Genomic DNA, 5,859 nt, shown 5'->3' on the forward strand with positions numbered 1-5,859 from the left:
AGGGAACACTTAGGGTTGAGGGGAGCGGTGAGTCTTTTATAATACTCGGTATGCGGTGGCCCCACCTAGAAGAAGGCAATGAAGAATTATTTTTATGTGTCGTATGTCGGCTACATTGTCAAGAAAACAGTATGACATGGCAGTAAGGTGGAATATGACATGAGTTCTTCTTTCGATTTTTCGACGGGTAGTCTGGTCCAACTTGCCTCATATGCATGATAAGCTTTACGATCCTAAGGAACATATGACCCAACCATTAGAAGTGGACGATGATGGTGGGGATTGCAGACTAGGAGGGGAGTATAAGATAATAATTGCGGGATGGGCGATCTAGTGACACCAGTTCACACTATTTTTCTTTGAATGGGAATGGTTGGAGTGTTATATTTTGTTAAGATATATGTGATATGGTAAGCTTTTCATTTCATAGACACCAAGAGTTTACCATTTCAAATGGGACAATCAACCTTCTTTGAAAGACTCCGGAATCAATCTATTAAACTCATTTGAGAGCTAAATCAAACATGTAGAGTTGTTATAAGTTGTTGAGAAAATGCAACATACCAAAAACTTCCAAAATTTGGAATGTTATGAATTATTAATAAGTTAATTTTCTCTAGGTTTTAGAACATTTTAGAGGACTTGCTGAAACTTTCTGAGTAGATGAACGTGGCTCTCTTATATATCCTTGATGAGAGGTTTACAACCAAGTTCCAACTTTGGTTTTGAGACACTAAAATTGAAAGTGCTAGTTATGGACTAGAGGGGGGGGGGGTGAATAGGCGATTTTCCTGAAAGTCTTCAAAACAAGCAAAGTTTTCGAAGACATACGGTGAAATAACACCTAAACATGATGCAGTGGAAGATAAACTACACTAGCCATGCCATAATCAAATAAACAGTATAGAGAGAAGCACGAAGACAAATAGCAGCTAGGTAGAACAAATCAGAATGGGAAGACAATATGAATCCAAATACACAATCAAAGTAGAATGTATTCACACAGTGAATTCAATGAAAGTAGGCAAGCAATGACTTCACAAAGCTAAACAGTAAGTAAAGGGTGAAGTGATAGAACCAATAGCTTGACGAAGATAAGGATTTGGTAGACCAGTTTTAGTTGCTGTGACAACTGTACGTCTGGTTAGGGAGGCTGAGTTTGAACTCAGAAGACCACGTCTTCACCTTATTCCCCTTGAGTTAAGGTCACCTAGTCCTCGCCCAATCACTCAGGTAAGTCTTCAAGGTAGACTTCCAAACCTTCACAGACTTCGTTCACTGGCAATCCACAATGACTCTTGGATTGTCGTCGGAAACCACGGCCACCTATGCAGCCATGAGCCCCTTTTGGTTTGGTAGGGGGAATGAGCACGTTGCACAAAGAGTAGAGAACGTCGGGAAGCATGACAGAGATCACACGAGCAGTTTTTACCCAAGTTCAGGCCGCCGCAAGGCGTAAAACCCTACTCCTGCTTTGGTGGATTGATGGTGGACTGTGGTGGAGAACGCAGTGCTCTTGCCCGACAGGGTTGCCTTGGGACAGGAGTAGCTACGCACGTATGAGTGTAAAGGGGTGCGAATCCTTTCTACGGTTGCCATGTGCCTCCTTTTATAGATCAAGGGGTCACCATAGTGGCAAATCAGTCATGATGCACTGATTAGACAGCTAACAGTGCTATATACCTAACTCTGCAGATAGGGCAGAGCGCATTAAATGCGCCGCTTAGCATCACATCATGGAATGCCCAGCAAGCCTTGCCGGGCTGTTTTGCCACCTTCTTGCCTGTCTGCTTGACACGTTGCTGGACGGGTGTCATTTGGAGGTGTTTTCCGTAGGAAGTGGCTTCCATGTGGCAGAAAACAACCACTTAGTCACTTGGGGGATTGACACTGCACCGTTCAAAGACTTGTGTCGCTGTGAGGTGGAGTGGTGGAGCCTTGGCGGGGTGGTTTGCCTTCGCTGTGCCCGGTAATACTGCTGGGACGACCTTGATGCTTACTCTTGGGGCCACCTCAACCTCACCTGGCTCGCCTGCCCGGCAAGGGAGGTTTTCTCTTAATGATATCTTGCTTCCTTTGGCTTGACTTGGTCCTCTTGTTCTGCACTCTGACTTGTCAAATAACTGATCTCTTGTGCTTGGACTTGTTTTGGTCATTTCAATCTTGCTCTTTTAGGCCTGTGCACGGTCTGGGCAACAAACCAAGGGTTTGTTGCACAAACAGAAACCCTCGGGCCTGGCTCGAACGCACCGCCGTGCGTCATCGGGGTAGGCCCTAACCAGTTCATATGCCATAGGGGAGTAACTATGCTTCTTCATTAACCTGTGCCCAGGTCAGTTTCCGGTTCTCCGGCGCATCGTGTAACACCAATTTTAGCGGGACCATTACAACCGTGAATGACTTTAACGCATGGGTGAGTAACTGCCAATTCACTCTTCCCACCACACCCTTATACTTGGACACATATGTTGCATGCATTGTGTGGGGTAGGTAGCGGAGGCGCGTGGTGCGGGAGAGCGTCAAGGCAGGGCCCCGACCTTCTTGGATTGGTGGAGGATGGCGGTTACCCACCGGGGATCTGCCCTTAGTCCAGCCTTGTCTATAAAAGGATGGGAGGGGGAGGAGCGGGAGTATTCATCTACACACCCCCTCCTCCTTTCATTGCCTTCTTTCGGTTATGCCGAAAGGGAGAGCCTGGGGCCATGCACACCCTGGCCGTCTGGTTCTCTGGCCACTCCTCCAGGGAAGGCGATGGGCCAGGAGCCCGATGCCTCCCTAGAGTGGTGGTGATGGAGAGAAAACGAGGGAAGATGGAGAAGGCGGGTGGCAGGGCGTCAGGTCGGAGTACGATGGTACTGATGCCTTCATCTCCTACTGGTGACCTGCCGCCTCAGCTTTTCGGTCTTCCCCTCCCTCCCCGACACCATCATCACCGGCCTCTTGGCTGTCGGGGAGGGGATCGGTCTCTGGGTGCCTTCGCCTCCTCCAACAGTCTTCCACCTGAGCTTCGGCGGGTCCTTCCGCCGGCGCCCGTGCTGCGGCTTTTCGCTAGTCCAGTAGGTGGTGACCAGGGCAGCGCCGAGCTGCTCCTCCCGTCCCTCTCCTTCGCAGCCTCACCACTCCCGATCTTGTCAGGCTGCGCTCGGCAAGCCTCTGACGAGACCGGGTGGGGCGTCCGCTTCTCTTCCCATCATAATACCCAAGGGAGGAGGAACAAGAAGGGGGATTACGGGGCACTTATCTTTTTCAATCTAAAACTTTTAAGCACTTGCCAAATTTTAGTTCAAATTATGTAATCTCTTTTATCCATGTTTGTGTTCTGTAAGATGTGTACTCATTGATCAGCATATTAATGAAAAAGATAAACCTTGCTGGGTACCTGTGCATGTAACATGTCAATGCAGAGGTGGGATGCCTCTATACATTTAAGTAAACAAGTTTCCCCCGGTAGGCTATCCTGCCAGTACCCTCAGTTTGTTGCCATGGGGCTAGGCTTGCCGGGCAGAAATTGTAAAGAGGGACCAGCCCCCCGCTAAACCCTTTCGTCAGAGGTGGCTGCGACCATCCTGACCGAAGCAACATTTGAGTCAAGGGATTAGAGCACATAAGTTTTAAAGGCAGCGAGGTTTTCCTATGCACAAGTCCTGTCTACAGAACACGTATGGATAAAAGATAGAATTTATCTGTTTGGCTTGCCGGGTATCGCAACATGGGCTCGTCTTCTCTTCTCTTCTTGAGACCAAGTCCACGGCAGGAGCCTGCAATTTTGTGCAGATGAAAATGATGCCACATGCAATCTTATCTATGTGAACATACATGCTCATGATATGTGATACGTCTCCAATGTATCTATAATTTATGAAGCATTCATGCTATTATATTATCTGTTTTGGATGTTTATGGGCTTTATTATACACTTTTATATTATTTTTGGGACTAACCTATTAACCGAAGGCCCAACCCATATTGCTGTTTTCTTGCCTATTTTAGTGTTTCGAAGAAAAGGAATATCAAACGGAGCCCAAACGGAATGAAACCTTCAGGAGCGTTATTTTTGAAACGGAAGCGATCCAGGAGACTTGGAGTTGAAGTCAAGGAAGCTTCAAGGTGGCCACAAGGGTGGGGGGCACGCCCCCTACTGGGCGCGCCCCTGTCTCGTGGGCCCCTCGAGGCTCCCCCGACCGACTTCTTTCGCCTATATATTCCCATATACCCTAAAACATCAAAGACAATAATAGATCGGGAGTTCCGCCGCCGCAAGCCTCTGTAGCCACCAAAAACCTCTCGGGAGCCCGTTCCGGCACCCTGCCAGAGGGTGGATCCCTCACCGGTGGCCATCTTCATCATCCCGGCGCTCTCCATGACGAGGAGGGAGTAGTTCACCCTCGGGGCTGAGGGTATGTACCAGTAGCTATTTGTTTGATCTCTCTCTCTCTCTCTCGTGTTCTCTCTATGGCACGATCTTGATGTATCGCGAGCTTTGCTACTATATTTGGATCTTATGATGTTTCACCCCCTCTACTCTCTTGTAATGGATTGAGTTTTCCCTTTGAAGTTATCTTGTCGGATTGAGTCTTTAAGGATTTGAGAACACTTGATGTATGTCTTGCCGTGCTTATCTATGGTGACAATGGGATATTCACGTGATCCACTTGATGTATGTTTTGGTGATCAACTTGCGGGTTCCGCCCATGAACCTATGCATAGGGGTTGGCACAAGTTTTCGTCTTGACTCTCCGGTAGAAACTTTGGGGCACTCTTTGAAGTACTTTGTGTTGGTTGAATAGATGAATCTGAGATTCTGTGATGCATATCGTATAATCATGCCCAGAGATACTTGAGGTGACAATGGAGTATCTAGGTGACATTAGGGTCTTGGTTGATTTGTGTCTTAAGGTGTTATTCTAGTATGAACTCTATGATAGATTGAACGGAAATAATAGCTTCATGTTATTTTACTACGGACTCTTGAATAGATAGAGCAGAAATGATAACTTTGAGGTGGTTTCGTACCCTACCATAATCTCTTCGTTTGTTCTCCGCTATTAGTGGCTTTGGAGTGACTCTTTGTTGCACGTTAAGGGATAGTTATATGATCCAATTATGTTATTATTGTTGAGAGAACTTGCACTAGTGAAAGTATGAACCCTACCCTTGTTTCCTACCATTGCAATATCGTTTACGCTTACTTTTATCATTAGTTATCTTGCTGTTTTTATATTTTCAGATTACAAAAATCTATATCTAGTATCCATATTGCACTTGTATCACCATCTCTTCGCCGAACTAGTGCACCTATACAATTTACCATTTTATTGGGTGTGTTGGGGACACAAGAGACTCTTTGTTATTTGGTTGCAGGGTTGCTTGAGAGAGACCATCTTCATCGTACACCTCCCACGGATTGATAAACCTTAGGTCATCCACTTGAGGGAAATTTGCTACTGTCCTACAAACCTCTGCACTTGGAGGCCCAACAACGTCTACAAGAAGAAGGTTGTGTAGTAGACATCAAGCTCTTTTCTGACGCCGTTGCCGGGGAGGTGAGTGCTTGAAGGTATATCTTTAGATCTTGTAATCGAATCTTTTTGTTTCTTGTTTTATCACTAGTTTAGTCTATAAAATAAAGAAATGGAATTGAGTTTGTCTCATACACTTCATCTTTTTAGTATCTTTCGTAAGTATGATGAAAAGGAAAATTGTGCTCAAGTTCTAGAAGAAGAAGTCTATAAAATGTCTGATACTAAATCTTTGAATGATGAGCATGATTGCAATGCTGTTAGTATGAATTCCTTGAATATTCATGATGCTAATGATATGCAAAGCCACAAGCTTGGGGATGCTATGTTTGATGAAGAT

Source organism: Triticum dicoccoides, chromosome 7B, assembly GCF_002162155.2.
Source record: "Triticum dicoccoides isolate Atlit2015 ecotype Zavitan chromosome 7B, WEW_v2.0, whole genome shotgun sequence".
NCBI lineage: Eukaryota > Viridiplantae > Streptophyta > Magnoliopsida > Poales > Poaceae > Triticum > Triticum dicoccoides.